At 46.9% G+C, this 16,484-nt stretch overlaps 1 protein-coding gene across 6 annotated transcripts in view; it reads left to right on the top strand.

Moving 5' to 3' along the window:
- npas1 (neuronal PAS domain protein 1) overlaps window positions 1–16,484 on the top strand; it is a 57,634-nt gene that overhangs the window by 10,976 nt on the left and 30,174 nt on the right. The window contains exon 1 of one of the 6 annotated variants that reach the window (XM_064301296.1): window positions 9,188–9,235. The exons of the other annotated variants lie outside the window; for them this stretch is intronic. The gene's annotated coding sequence lies outside the window, so the exon portion shown is untranslated. Of the gene's footprint in view, window positions 1–9,187; window positions 9,236–16,484 lie in introns of those variants that run through there. 6 annotated transcript variants of the gene reach the window in all.

Here is a 16,484-nt window from a genome sequence, read left to right as displayed (position 1 = left end):
CAATCTAAACAGATTTGTTCAATTGTCTGTGTGTCAGGTGCCAGGGACAGGTGGTGGTGAGGTAAATTCAGCCCCCCCCCCACCCCCCGCATAATTAACTGGGTGGGTGTGAAGGTTGAAGGCTACCAGTATCTAATGGAGGAAAGAAAAGAAAGATGAGAGAGAACAAAGAAGAACGAAGAAAGAGAGGGGGATTCGCAGTGGCTAATGTCTTTTTGCGGGAGGAAAAAGAGAGATAAGCAAGTCAGGCGCATTCAAACGTGGACAAGGATCTGGATGAACAATGAGCATAATCTCCCATTCTGTGTGTGTGTGTGTTTTTTCCCTGCATGTATATGTCCAGGCATTTGTCTGCGTCTCTTTCTCCTTCAGGGTTAAGTAACGGCAAAGTAATTCTTCAATTAAAGTGGGCTAGATATTCAAAAGAGATTGCAAGGCCTGGCAATCGATGTCCAATTAGCAAGGCCTTTGGTGAGGCTTGGGGGAGGGAGTTTTGCTGGTGGAGGGGGAGTGAGGGGGAGTGTTTTGGGGGGGGGGGGGCGGAGGTGGTGAGTGTGCATATGCCTGTGTGTATTTGGGGAATGTGTGTACGTGCGTGCGTGTGTTTGTGTGTGTACTGGGGGTACTGGGGCATCCCAGGTCTGAGTATCCCTGATCCAAAAGAATGAAACATTTCAGCAGATTGCCCTGTGACTGGCTATGAAGGCCAGGCCACTCTTTTGAGCTTATCATCCAGGTGTTTGTGCACCTCCTTTACAGTGTTGAGTCAGTCCAGGTTCTGGTGGGGCCTACTGGGTCTACTGGGTTCTGGAGAAACTGCGGGGCCTGCTAGGTTCTGAAGAGCCTGCAGATTCTGCTTGTTTTTGTTGTTACTCGACACTTAATTAATCAAGTTAAGTAGCCGATAACACGGTTATCTCATCTCAGCTGGCTTCTTGGATCCAAGCTGTTTGTTGCTTTTTGTGGTGAAAACCAAAACCTGAAAGACTTTTGCTCACCCGAACCTGGGATTGCCGTCCCTCGTCTGAGGTCATGTGACAAACCTAAGTTCACCTGCACCGCAGCGATATATTTGCCTGCTGACCGACTGGATGGCATGTGCGTTCAGCCTCAGTCCGTGGCACGGAAGCTTCCATGTGACCTTGAAGTCGACAAAGGACGCCACAGAAATCTAGCCAGGCTGGCAATAACCAGCAGAATGGACAGAAACCTTTCTATTGTTGGGACTTCATAGAACTAGGCCAGAACTACCTAGGTGGGCATTCACAATTGGGTGTGGTGCTCCAGCCTAGGTAAAGGGGTGGGCCAACTGGCTGCTTTAGTGGGTGTGGCCTGCCCTGGCCCACCTGTGCCTATGTGGCCAGCAGTCACTCAGCAGTAATAATGCTGCATGCGAAGTACAGCGGTACTGCGGAAATACCGTTCTCTGCTTTGGAACGCAGTTTATTTTTTTGTTTAAATCTGTGAAGAATTCCCCGTAGCCGTGGAAGCCACTTGCCTCGTCACAGGCCACACACGTACACCGCCAAGGGCAAACATCGCGGCGACATAAAGAGTCTCAAAAACACGGTGCCTGCGCCTTGCCGAGTCTGCGTTTCCCCCTCAGCGCTGCGCAAGGACAACTTCCCACCAAGGAGAGATATGAAAATATCATCGCCATGCCAACCTTCTTTCCGTCGGTTTATGAATTTCCCGGTCCGTGTGATTGAGGTGCTGTTTGGGAACCTGTCGCACACCTTCCCCTCGCTCCTGTGCGTCGCGGTGCCCTGGGCGAATGATGCTCACGCATGTACTGTGCGGATGACTGTGACAGGTGTGCTCATGCACGTCAGCCTTTATCATTCTGAAACGTGATTGGCTGGGAATTTCTTTGAGGTACATCCAGCATACCAAGACGACGATACGTTAATATACGCAGTAAAAAATGTCCAGTGTTAAATAAACTCTTACGGAGTACGTATGGTCCCTATTGTACTTGAATTGAATTAACACTGGACATTTCACTATGTAGAGAAACAAGGAAATAGCTCTATGTAAATAGCATATCAAGTATGTACTGTAAATACATGTGCTTCAAAGAAGGTTGTCAAAAGTCAAGTGAAATAAAGGCCACTCTGTGGTCTCAAAAGCACAGTTGTCAGTAATTTTAATCGTTAAAGATGAGTATGAATTGGTGATTGAATATAAAATGCATACAGGTAGGATTTTTTAGTATACCATTTATGTTATGGACTGAAGAATTGCGGTTTTGTGATTTTTAAAAAAGAAAGAAGATTAAACGGTAACACCCCTCCCAGATCAATAAACTGCCCACTCAACATTCTGCAGAAGATAGGCCTGTTGGACAGTCACACTTCAGAATCCTCTTAACAAACTCTTATATAAATATTACAATTTATTAATATTAATGTTTTAATTAATTTTTATATGATAATTAAAAATACACATACCTCCACAGTATCACATCAATTACTCAGATTATACATATATAAGGTATACATTAAAATGAGGAAATAGGAGACCACAAAAAAAAATAGCATTCTCACTGTGATAAAAATTCATAATCATGTCATATTCCATTAATAATCAGTCTTTATCCTTATTTGATGAAATGCTTAAATATATTAAAGATATTTGAAAGATAATAATGATTATCAAATTCGATTCAATTCATCCTTTTCATTCACATTTTGTAATGTTTATGTAAGTTAGACACTGATTTATTTTGTACAAGCTTATTGTTTAATTCAGAAGCAACTGGACATTGACATTTTATGTTAAATTTTAAATATTTTTAAAATGATTTAAAATTACTTAAAATGAATTTAAATATTTCAAACCCTCGATCCTGTAAAATAACTTTAGTATGTGTTTGAGTAAAATAACTTGGTCCTGAATTGTTTGTAAAGAGGTGAGAGTGGCCTGTGCTGTAAATGTTAATAACATGTTAATAATCATGTTAATAATACATTAATTATGATCAAGGGGGGCTTTCTATTAGGTGCAACCCTCTGGACCTTTTCTATTATCACTGTCCCAGACAGTCTGCAACAGCTCCCCACCCCCTCTGTCTGGTGGCCCTTCCCCCCTACCATGACATCATATGTGTTTGTGGCTTGGTGAGCATGGCGGGATTGGGAGGGCGGGGGAGAACAGGGACGGGGGGATGGGGGAGGGGGGCAACGTCAGGTCAGAGTGTTGACCTTTGCTGTCTGTGTCACAGAGTGTGACCTCTGACCTCCGACTACTCTCTCATGTTTGCTCTCTCTTTCTTTCTCTTTTTAGAGAGAGATTGCTTGAAGTTTTCATGAACATGGGGAAAATGTAGAAAGCGCATTCACATAAATTAAGAATCAATTGAATGGAGCCCTGTGTTGAATTTGTAAACAATCCTTGGCCGCAAGCTTTTGAGAGCTGAGAAAAAGTTGGTTTTAGCAATCGCCAGTATAGCAGATTGAGTGTTCACAAAAAGAAAATAAATTAAATATGAAATCATATAAATTAACAGTGTATGGATTTCTTTTGGTTTAGAGAAACCCATACAGTCCACTGTCTGCAATGAAGTTTAAATAGTTAAAGTATACTTATTTATTTTCTGTGAAATCTGCTAGGCAGATCTTGTGGACCCGACCCCTCCGCCCCCTCCCCCCACTCTGTGAGCACAAATGGCCTCATGGTAAACTAAGTTGTGAGTGATTGGCAGCTGGTAAATATTGGTTTTGTTTGACAAATATTTGACAAAATCAAGACTGTGCCTGCCCACCCCTTTCAGGCTCAGAGTTTCAATTAATTTGCTAAATAATATCAATGTTTAAGAAATATTTATTTGCTCCATAAAAACTACAATTTTATAGGCATTCATATTTTAAATCATATGTTGTCGAAAAGTCTTCTTTTGTTTTTCTGTTTTTGTGCTGCTGGTCCCGTTGCCGTTGTTGTATGAGATATGACACATTAATCAAATGAACGCGCGTTATGTGTCAAAAGAGAATAATCAAACCTGAAATTTTCCTCTCAGCTTTAGCAGAGCGCTGTAATTTCAGCTGGCTTGTCGTTTGACACGAGCAGGGAGACCTGGCGCCGGTGTTTTTGTTGGTTCGCCCCCCCGCGCTGGCCGTGGGTCTCTCACACCTGCCCGCGTCCTTTAAACGCCGCTCGGGCTTCCGGCCGCCCCCAGAACCGCTGCCCCCCCCGCACCCCGCGCCCCACACTCCGCACCCCGCTCCCCCCCCCCCGCCCCGCGCCAGTCAGAGACTCACTCCTAGTTTACATTCCCTTCACTCACGCCCCATCCCTCTTCTGCCTCAGCCCTCTCTATTTCTTATCTATTTCCCATTCTCTCCTTCCCCCTGCTTTCCATCACGCCCCCCCCCACCCTCCTCCTCTCCTTCCCCAAATCCCCCCCCCACTCTCTCTCTCTCTCCCTCTCTCTCTCCCCTCATCCCCCTGTGGCACACCGTGTCGTGTCTCTAATTTATTTATAATTAGTGCTCTTTGTCAGATGCTGGGGGAATGTTAAAGAACAAGGCGCTCTGGTCTGGGTACAAATGGCCCCAGCGTCGCTCCAGGATCACCGGGACGCCGCCGCGGCTACACCGCGGACGTCACCGAACGCGAACCGGCTCCTCCGGCCGTCTGTCCGTCCGCCTGGTCGGGCAGCCAAGCCTCCAGTTATTTATTTTTCAAGTTAAGTTAAGAAAAATAAATAAAAAAATCTAATTCAATCAAACTTGAATCAAGAGCGCGGGGAGTCGGGGGCCATTAAAATGGATGAACTAATTGGCCTAGCGCGCTGTTTTTTAGATTATGTGCGATTACGTGGTCAAGCCATAAATACTGGTAATTCGGTCCGCGAGGATCGCAGAATTAAACAGTGCAGTGATGAGTCTGATGAGGGAATTGAGCCTCTCACGTGCCGACGCTTGGACGTGTTCATTACCTGTTCCGCACTCTCTCCGAAAAATGTTCAGTGTTAATTCAGCTCTAACAGAGCTTGTACGAGTCCAGTGTTGATCTAATGTAACTCTGTAAGAATTTTACCAGACTTGCCACTGAAAATTTCACTGTGCAGTGGGACTTGGCTTTTTCGTTAGCTATGGGAGTCCCCCGGGGGAGACCTGTGCCCCTCTCCCAAAAGCGAGAGCTGAGGTGTTTCCAGGAAGCGGAGCAGTAATGTCTGCGTGTGTGTGAGTGCGGGGCAGTGACGGTGCTGAGGGGGAGCAGTGCTGGGAAAACTAGAAGGCTCGCTGTTCGGGATCATCTTTTTGGGTGGGGAACGCGCTCTTCCCCAGCACCTCCCTTCCTCTCTTCCTCTCTCCATCTTTCCCATCTCCCTCTTCCTTCTTCCACCCCTCTCTCTGCACCTCACCGTTTCCTCCGCCTCTCCCCCTGGCCCAGGGCAGCGCTGTCCTGCGAGCTTTGATCCGCGGGACCGGGAGAAATGGGTCAGAAAGTTCTGCCGGAGACTGCAGCAGGACAAGGGTGGAATATCGAGTAGGGCGAGCCCTCCGACGGAGAGAGAGAGAGAGAGAGAAGGGGGGAGGAGGGAAGGAGGGAGGGAACGGGTGAGAGTCAAACTAGGAGAGAAACCCAGGGAGAGGAAAAGATTAAAAGGAGGATAGTGCGGGAGCAACAGGAGGGAGGCGGTTGTGGGGGAGGTGGTGGAACGTGGCAAGCATTTGATGTCTCATTTTTCGTCAGAAAAATCCCCCGTACGGAACCGTGCCCCCCTCCTCCCAGATTTATCACTCGGTATTCTCTCACCAAAAGGTGTGCGATGACAGCCGAGGTTTAATCCAACCGCACTGCTCTTCATCGATAACTTTGGGCGGTTATAGAAACGAGAGAAACACTTTCGTCCTTTTCCATTTTGCTCAATGTTTTGAGTGCGGCCATGTTTAATGGCAAATTTACACGACAAGTATTAACTTGTCCTTATGAATCCTTGCTGAAAGGACGAATTAAATGGAAATGGAAAAGGACAGGGAAAAGGTTGCGGCTGGACTGAATTTGGGCTCAGGTGCACACTGGGAAGGGAAGAGAGGGAGAGGAGTGACAGCTCGGATTTCTGCAGACACTCCTGTCTTTTCATGAGCAATGAATAAACAGCCCTGATGTTCTGTTCAACTGTCAGTTCAGCCGTTTGCCTTCTCAAAATTAATAAAAGCGGCCTCATTAATATTCTGAGCGGCTCATTAATATTTGCGGCCTCTTGCCGTGCGTGATGCTGGTATCGCCGTCTCACCAGGGATGGGGGCGGGCGGGGGGGAGTGGGGATGTATGTTTGGGGCTGGGGGTAGGGGGCAGTGTGTCCTGTCATTAGGGACCCCACGGGGGCAAGATGGTGCTTTGGGGGGTGGGATTTAGAGATTGGGGACAGTACCTGGGGTTTGGGTTCTGGAATAATTGGGCCGAGGGGAGAATAGCCTCATGCAGTCAAACACACACACACACACACGCACACTCGCACACACACACACATACACACCTGTGCACACAGGCACACTCAAACCCACAGACACACACGTACACACATACACACACTCAAACACACAGAAACACACGCACACACACTCAGACAGAGGAATTAAAGTGGTAATTACTTTTAGAATGCCAGATGCAGAGAGACAGGTGAAGGCTTGTGAGCTAAAGACAGATGGGTCATCACTGAATTTCAGAAGAGAGAGAGAGAGAGAGAGAAACCCCTGTAATATAATAATACAGCTTCCAATTTATTCTGACTTTCTGCAACATTACATATATATACTGAGATATGTATGTATATGAATACTTCAGTGTTGATTTTTGTATATAGAAATTTAATATGGCTTTACATTTATTCTGTGAATTGTGAGAAGCTGTGGTATATTATGATATGTATGAGATGAAAAAAGTAACATTTAAAAAAATATTTGTCAGACGACATATTTAAATTACGTCATTTTGCACTTCGGTCATTTCGTACACACATTTATGTTACGATTCTATAGTATTTTCCAGAATTTGTCAAATGAAATGTACAAAAATTAAGCGGCATATGATGCATTATAGTTTTTATTCCATTTTTAATTTGAAGTCAAAATTGGTTTTAAAAAAAGTGTTCATATTTTTTTCACTTTTGTAAAAATGTAGATTTTTTTTAAGGGTCCCCACTGCATGGCTTGGTTGGTTACCGGCTAATCGCACCCAGATTTGAAAGAGAGGTACGGACACAAGGCTGGTGTTGTGAGCGAGCACACAGAAATCTGAGCATCCTGCATTAAAAGGCGAAGCTTTGGGAGAGGTGGGGGATTTCTGGCTTGGGATACAGGCTACTCCACATCGACTCCTAACATGAGTGCTCTGCACATACACGTACGCACCTCTGTGCTGTGTGCGGTGTTAGCGGTTTGCATGTTTATTTCTGAAGCGTGTGTTCGGGGACACGGACGGCGGGTAACGTCTCCGCGCTTGCGTCCCGGTCCGTGTCCGGCGTCGAAGACTCCTCGAAACCCCCCCCCTCTCCGCCCCTCCAACATTCGAGGCTCCGGGCCTCAAAAAACGCTCACTTTCTCAAAACTCCTAATGTCCGAGTCTTTATCGGGGTTGATACGCCGCTGAGAAGTGTTTTGTTGGATTGTTTTCTTCGGGGAAAAAAGTAGCTGCTCTGACCCAATAACGTCAGTGCCTTTTGAGAGGGAAAGTCACCCGGATGCAGTGCGTCTTTATTAATCTGAGCTCCTTTCTGCCAAGGACCCCTTGTCAGATCCTTTATGTCCCTCTCCGTTTGAGAGCAGAGATTTCCTTTACTCCGTTTACCCCCTCAGTCCCCCCCCGGCAAAATTTTAAGAGCCAAACATTTTTTGCCAAACGTAATCTCAAATGGTGCTTAAGTGAATTTATGTGTCTACCTTTAGTGCATTAGATTCTGTGATTTTCTCTTTCATGTAATACATATATATAATATAATAAATGTAATATATATATTTGTGAGTGCCAAAACAATAAGAACTTGAAATCAGTGCCACAGAGTAGATAGCCTATCAGTATTCAGAGGAGAGAGTGATGGAGAGAGAGAGGGGGAGAGCAATGTTTCAATATTCTGAGTAGTGTTTGAGGGCAAGGAGAAGAAGTGAAGGAGAGGGGGAGGAGGGAGGGAGGGAGGAAGGGAGAGAGGAAGAGAAGGAGATCGGCCGTATAGAGAGAGAGAGAGGTCTTGCATGTGTCTGGGTGAGTGTGTGTATTTCTTCATGTTTGTTTCGGTCCTTACGCGCGCGTCTGGGTCTGTGTGCTTTGGTCGAGCTGTTGAATGGCCACCTCTTACTGCCCTTGGGTTTGTGGGGATACTTCATGCGTGTGTGCAGAAGTGTGGGACAAAGTGTTTTGTTTGTGTGTGCGTGTACACGTACGCGGCGTGCGTGTGAGCTTGTGTGCTTCATTGAAGGGAAGCGGTCTCTGTTGTGTTTGGATGTGATGGAATCTTTCCCCTGTTTTTAGTCACATACCTCCTTCCCTCTCTCTCTCTCTCTCTCTCTCTCTCTCTCGGTCCCTCTCTCTTTCAGTCTGCCTGCTAATCAGCATTTGAAAGGCAGCTTTGACAGTGAGAAAGGGAGAGACTGAGGGGCAGGAGGAGGGGGGCGGAGGGGGTAAACGACAGAGCGGGTGGGGGGGGGGGTGGAGAGTATGAGGCGAGGTCTGTACAAGCATGCCTTTTATATTTACTAGCAATTGTGGAGAGAGGGAGGGAGATGGGACGGACAACTGGTGTGTGCCGCCTTCCTGAGCAGGAATGAATAGAGCGAAGCTTTGCTAGTGGAGAGAGAGAGAGAGAGGGAGAGGGAGCGAAGGAGAGAGGGAGAGAGAGGGAGAGAATTTCACACACCGTTCCTCGCAATCCAAGTGCATTTCTGAAGGGATGCAGAGCTGGATGTTGGTAGGGTAAGTGTGAAAGAGGAAGTGTAGGTTTTTTTTTTTTTACCGGCTAGCAGTGCATGTGCACACTAACGCGCAGACACACACGCAGACGCGGACATGCAGCGGAGAGCCGGGTGTTCGTCCTGTCGCCTGTGTCTTTTGTGAGGATCCGAAGCTGACCCCCCTGAGAGAGAGAGAGAGAGGGGTCTGTATTCGGGAGGGGGCCAGAAGAGTTAGGGCAGCTCAGAAGGGCATCCAGGCAAAGGGGGGTGGGGTGGGGGGTGGGGTGGGGGGGGTGCAGGCATCCGGACTGGAGGGGTGCAGCGCTGGAGATGCCCGTCAGGTAAGTTCGTATCCGAATACGGAAACTTCCTCCTCCTCTTCAGCACCCTCTCTCGCGCTCACGCACACGCTCTGCGAAACTTCGCCAGCGTTTGGCACGTCCGACGCGGCGGCGGCGGCGCCCGGTTCTGATAGTTGTTTTTTTCGATCGTTGTTTTTTCCGCTTTCGTGTCCTGACTTCACCGTAACGTTTCTGAAACGCTTTCTACCCCATCACTGGAGAGGATGCTGTGGGTCAGCTGGGTTAAAGAGGTACTTCTCAGAGGGGCAGTCTGGAAATGGGACACCTTGGAAGGTGTGTGTGTGTGTGTGTGTGTGTGTGTGTGTGTGTGTGTTTGTGTTTGTGTGCGCTGGGGGATGCTTTTCATCATACCGTGAGCCTGAAATTCTTTTTTTTTTGTTTTGTTCTTTAAAAGAAGTGCATTTTTCTTTCCTTAACAGATGAATGGAGGAGTAAGTGTCCCTCTGATAAGTGCTGGGGCGTTTGGGCCGTGGAATTTATTTAGCTGCTTATCTTATCTTTATTTCACGTGCTTTTTATTTGCTCTTGTTCTGTGGCGACGCGGCATGCAGTCAGGCGCTGGATAGGGTTTTATGTCTTAAGCGGTAGAATGCGAATGCGTGTTCATGTCTTTATGTCCTGGGGTACGTCAGTGGGGTCTCATAGCCTACTCTTTCATGTCATCCCCAAAAGCGCATTTGGGGACACTGTCGTTTTGAGGTTCCCTACAGTTTCCCTATAGTCTGTGATGATAATAGTGCGATAACCCTCGATCTGTGCTGGGGTAAGTTAAGTAGGGTTCTGGATATTTCCAAAATCCCACATCCAAGGTGTCCCGGATAGTCTCCGTAAATCCGCTGTGCAATTAGTTCATATTTATTATTCTGTGTCTTCCTGCTGTTCCACAGATTTAGTTCTAAGACTTTGTAGGCTTTCCTGCGATCTGTTTGAGATTTCAGAATTTATGTTGGAGCAGTGCAAATTCCCTACAAATATGAATTGATCCACAGATTCAACAGTCCCAAGATGGTTCAAAGTTTTTTGCGCACACGTTCGATAGAAAGAGGGATGCACATGGTGTGGCCATGGAGTAATATATCTGAGGTGTGCTTATGAGCCCCACACTGAGTGACATGAACTTAAATGATTTGTATTATTATTAATAATAATAATAATAATAATAATAATAATAATAATAATGACATTTTTACAGAGTCTGATGAAAGCAATTACTTTTCAAGTAAGATTAAAATCAAAGTGACCATAAAAGGAGGCAGTAAAACACAAAATATAAAAAACCAGAAAATTTTATTGTGTTTTTTTATTGGCCTCATAATAACGAGGCGGAAGTAGATAGCAGGCTGTACCGCTCAGCGTTTTTGTTTTTTTTGGTACTGTAACGTAAATGGAATATAAGGTCATGTAATTTAACAAATGCATGCAATCCTTTCTCTGCACAGTTTTAATTTCTGTATTTGTCACTTACCTTCATTTATTTGCTAAATTGTGGTTTTGCCAGCAGATGATGAGTGGGATGTGCTATGATTAGGCTCTGTGATTGAATCATGAAGTTTATAGGTGGTTAATGGAGGTTGAGACTGCTGCAGAATGAATGGGGTGTATTCTTATTACATCTCTTGTGCTACATGTAAATTCCTTGTTCTATAGATCCCTTTATTAAAAAAATAATACCACAAATACTACGGGATTTAAACAGACAATTTATTAATCCCCGGTGGAAAATTACTTTATCATATTTTCATGCGTGGCCATTCTTGACATAATATATTATGTGGATTTTCCCGTAGTCCCCCACATAGGTTGTGTCTCAGTTCGTAGGACTTCATGGCCTCTTAACTCTGCAAGCCAGTTACATCCTCCACCAAACGGAACGGATGCAGAGAAAAATGGTGGACGGGTGGACTGGGGGACAAGGACATAAACGCCCCGCTCAAACTGGGGTACCTGCTCACCCCTCAGACGGGAAGACCTGCTCAACCCTCGACAGCTGTGAGGCAGCGTTCGCCTGTGTTCGCCCGCCGATCCCGTAATGAAATCCCCTGGTTCTTAAAATCCCGAAAGTACCTCCCTCAGGTGCTGGTTTAAGCCAGGCTGTGCCTGTCAGCCGCAGATAAGGGCGCAGACCCTGCCCCAGGACCCTCGCCGTTTGACGGTTGCCGTCCTTAGCGGCTGAGGGGACCGCTAACTCGATCGCCGGTTGATCGAAGGGCACCTGTGGGACAGGCGCGGTCCTGCACAGGGGCGTTCCCATTCCCCCACCCCCCGAATTCTCCTGCTTCAGAAGCTTCCGGCCCCCAGGGGTCCAGCCCGTGGCCTGATCCCCGAACGGACGCTCGCGAGCGAAGAACCGCCAGAGACGTACAGGCACTGCACCAGACTGACAGACACGCGCACGGGTGTGGTGTCATAGGCCCAGATTCAGCCAAAGTCCATCCTCAACTTTAACTTGTAAATAAATGCGTGTGTTCCGCTTAGTTTGGTAAGTGCTTAACTAGCAAAAACTGGCTCACTTTGAACCCTGGTCAGAAAGGCTATGCTGCATCCCACAGACAGACAGACAGACAGAGACAGATGGAGCAGTATCGTACAGACAGACAGACACAGATGGAGCAGTATCGTACAGACAGATGGACAGACAGAAGGACAGAGAGACAGGAAACAGCGGTGACAGGCAGTGTCTCTGTCAGCAGTGAACTCTTCTGAGTCACACTCCACTGACCCGATCTGTGGTCAGCCTGTCCTCTCAGCTCCACTGAGCCTCCTTATATAACCCCGTATAGACCCTGCACTGCTGCTCTCACAGCTGTCTGCACACACTCGTACACACATACATACAGTACATACATATACACGCACTCGTACACACATACATACAGTACATACACATACACGCACATACACACATACATACAGTACATACATATACACACACATGCACGCACATACATACATACATACACCTACACCTACACACACTCACATAGTCACACTCATACACACACGTATGCACATCCATACATACATGCATATATACATACATACACATGCACACACGCGCATACATACATAGACACACACATACGCACATGCGCACATACACACATGCACATACATACAAGAACACACATATGTACATACACATACACACACTCACATACAGTTACACATATACGGACTCGTGTACATATATGCACACGTACATGCATACATACATACACACACATTCATGGGCACACATGCTCACACGTACAAACATGCACTCTCAAAGCTTATATAATACGGTAATGGGGAATGACTGCTGGATGAACTCTGACATTTCCTCTATGGTAATCCTAGGAGGGGCCGTCAGCTGTGCTGGCCTCTGGTAGGAGGCTGGGGGCTTGGGGGCTGGGGGGGGGGGGTATGGGGGTGGTGGTAAGGGGTCTTGGGGCGCAGTTTTGCCGTGGGACAGGATGCCGTACATCTGGCTGAGATTTAGCTCGTCTCCATCTGCATTCCCACTGCACGACAGCCTGTGCGTTAGCGTCTGTCTGGGCGGTGCTCAGTAAGTTACTGTGCGTCTTTTGTGTGGCACAGATGCCCCCCCGCCCTCACCATGGGTATTGATTTCGGCATGGAAAGGGGCAGCTCAGAGCAGATCGAGTGTATCCGTGGAGCAGAGACACCGCACCATCTCAAATACCACCGCGCATCATGAATCATCACCGGGCCCGCGTCAGACATTTTGGGAAATGGATCGCTGCCCTTGAGCAGAGTAGAGATCACCACCGCCGTGGTTACGTCTTATTTTTTCCTCCGGGGGGCAGGGTGGCAGCCTGCCAAAACTGGGGCCCGACCGACTCCCCCCCCCGGTCCCCGAAGTCCGGCTCTCTCTTTTTACGGCTCTCTCTAAATCTCCGTCCGCGGGGTCGGGACCGAGGTAATCACCCGGCCTATCGATCCCGTTAGACGCTCCGCGGCTCGGGTGGAGCGCGTTCCCGCGCTCGGGCCCTGGGGATTCGCCGTGTCTCGGTCCGGGGGATTCGGAGTCCTGAAGGTCAGGACGCGCCGCGGCGGAGTTTTCAGAACCCGGCGGGCCTCGGCTTCCCCAAGGCTGACATTGACGGGACGGCTGCCACTGATTGATCCGCAACCGGAGTCCAAAAAACGGACGATCTGACTTTCAAATGCTCTGTTCAAACAGGGTTTTTTTTTTTTTGCCGGATGAAAAGTGGTAAAAAAAAAAAAAAATGCCCTGAGGGGCATATATTTGAACTTAACTTCAGTGGAGAGGCTGGGGTTTGCATTTTGGAACTAACCTAAAGTGCTTATCCTCATTTAACCGTGAGAGATTTGAGAGATAGAGAGAGCGAGAGAGAGAGCGAGAGAGAGAGTGAGTGAGTGAGAGAAAACCAAACAAAGCTTCTCCTCCCCATTGAGTGGATTACGGTGTAGAGAGAGAGACAGAGAGAGAGACAGAGTCCATATTTAAACAGTTCTTAGTTCAAATATGTTCTAATTTGCGTTTATGTCTTTGAACTGTACGTGTCTGACATGCCATCAGATGCACAGTATAATCTTTCACTCTTCATAAAATAAAATAAAAAAATATGCCTCACGTTTTCCTTTTAGGTGTAACATAATTTATTTAATGTATGGAAAGTGTTAGCAATCTTTGTGATATTTTGTATTTTTTCTGTAGACCTATTTTGTATAATTACAGAACACTAAAAGATATAAAAAACAATATTTTAAATAAAGGACATTTAATTGCAGTATTCATAAAATAAAAAAGGACAGAAGAGCTGAAGGACACCTGTCGAACGCAATTTTCACGCACAAAATTCTGTGAATACAAATACTTTTCTTTGTCTTTTTCATCTCAGGTCACTAGCAGTGAGAATGTTCATTGTTTATTTATTTGTTGACCGAACCAAAAAACAGACCACCAAAACCTGAGTGAAATGATAATCAAGCTTCCTCTTTATATTACGCATCATCATTCATATTGTACAACTTTTCATAACTGCATTTAATCCATAAACGCTGGAGGCACTGCCAAGATCGTGCATTAAAAAAAATAAAATAAATCTTTCCTGTCATCAACAGCAAATCTCCTGGCAAAAGATGCTAAGGACCCAAGTTCCTAGCACAAGGAAACAGTTCTTTTGTTTTGGCTCTAAACGAGTAGATGGGGCGGTAGTACACTACAATGGTTACAGAACTGGACTTGGAGCTCCGAGGTTGCAGGTTTGATTCCAGGCGGGGCACAGCCTTGACCAAGGTACTTAAGCAAAATGAATCCAAATCCAAAATATCCAGCGGTGTAAATGGATTGTATGTAAAAGCAGCTTTTAATAAGGGTGTCGGCTAAATAGCTAAAAGTAACATACACAGAGCTCCTATGCTGATTGGCTGCAAGAATCTCATGTAGAAACCCGCAGGGTAAAAAGATTGTGCGATCTGTTAGAGAATGAAACGCACCTACCGCCTACAAGTATTTCTAATGGCTGTCTCCCAGCATGCATTAGACTTGTTGCCGTAGAGGCGAGCTTCGCACGGTAGAACACCGGAGCCATGAACTGACTGATAATATAAACACCACCTATGGGCCAGGAAGAGTCTAATCTTGTAACACAAGTGGAAGCATTACTGTGAAAGCCGGGTGTGAGAACCCTCCACGCTAAAATCTTAAAAGCTCAGAGCGAAGCAGAAAAGCTTTTTGATCACATAATTGGTAGCTTTTACAGTAAAGTAACTACTTTACCAGCATTCATGGTTTGTAAAAAATTTTTGGGAAATAATACCTACTCGCTGCGTTTCTGAGCCTGACGCATTTTAGTTATTCTCAACCTCTGCTTTACAGTCTGTTCTTTTGGGATTCCACTGAATACCAAGGCCTTAACATTTAAAATTTAAGAGGTGGGCGGGCAACGCATGGACCACTGTGTGTTTGCGGTTGCTGGATAATGTACCGTCCCGTTATCCTGAATTAATAGGTCGTGTCCTATAATGCACCAACGAAAGATATTTACTGAACACTTCCTAAAAGTAGTAATGCTGTGAGTGTCCTCTTAAAGTAGCAAAGGCGTAAGAATAATTCAGAAGTGAATGATGATCGGAAAAGTAGAACTTGAGAATCGACCGAAACTCACGGCGATGTGACCGCGGCGCTCTGACGGCTCACTCTGCTCCGCCGACACCTCGGCAATTAGCGAGCCGCGGACCCGGCCCGGTCTCCTCGGAGACCCGCCGGAGGGCGGATGGACCCATCGGGCCGGCGGTAATCGGCGGTAAAAGCCTCCCTCTCCGCGGCAGATGCGGCGCGGCGTTCCCGCGCGTTCGTTCGTTTCCCCCCGCGCGCCGAGCCGAGCCGGGGGTCTGCGGGGAGGGGCGGAGCGGAGCGCTAACGAACCCCTGACAGCTGGAGGCTCTAATTAACAATTCCCCCGCCGAACGCAAACAGTAATTGAGCCAAACCGAGGCCGCGCGTATGCAAATGATGGCCGGCGCGGCGCCCCCCCTTTCGCGGGGGTGGCGGTTCTGGACGGGCGCAGAGTGCCCCCCACCCCCCCCTCTGGGGTGGCTGTTCTGGACGGACGCAGAGTGCCCCCCCCCCGCCCGGTTCCTCGTCCCGGAGGGGTCAGACTCACCCAGTGAACGGGGGTAATGTTCTTTAATATTCCTTAAACATTTGTGTGATGCAGTGGCTGTGCCACAATGCTACTGAAAACTTGTGGGGACGTTTTTGTCAGGGAGGATTATGGTGTCGAAGTGAAGGAGAGAAAAATGACTGCATCCTCTCTGTGCCACTGTCCTTCACTTCTTATTACGAAACATGAGGTAAGATGGATGGAACGCACACGTGCGTGTTTTTGTGTACTTGACGCTTAATGATTGAATCCTCTCGCACGCTGGCTAATCTGAAATGCAGCTTAGTCTAATGGTCGACAGAGTGTGCTTTATGTGTGTGTGCATGGATGCTAACTTTTTTCTAAGTGTGTGCGATGCAGGAACGTTTGTGAGACCGAAAAAACCAAGGTTATAAAGTTAATTGGACGATTACCGTGAAAGACAGCGCCATTATTTCCTGTACTATATCGAATGCGATAGCGACTGCAGACTGATCGAGGGAAAGATTAGATAAGAAGACACAGATTAGATACAAAGATACACATATGGGGACAGGATTGGCAGGTCAAAGCCTTCCACAGGGGAGTGAGTGTGTGTGTGTGTGTGTGTGTGTGCG

This window comes from Anguilla rostrata, chromosome 12 (genome assembly GCF_018555375.3).
Source record: "Anguilla rostrata isolate EN2019 chromosome 12, ASM1855537v3, whole genome shotgun sequence".
Classification (NCBI taxonomy): domain Eukaryota; kingdom Metazoa; phylum Chordata; class Actinopteri; order Anguilliformes; family Anguillidae; genus Anguilla; species Anguilla rostrata.
This window is presented reverse-complemented; position numbering and strand designations above follow the sequence as displayed.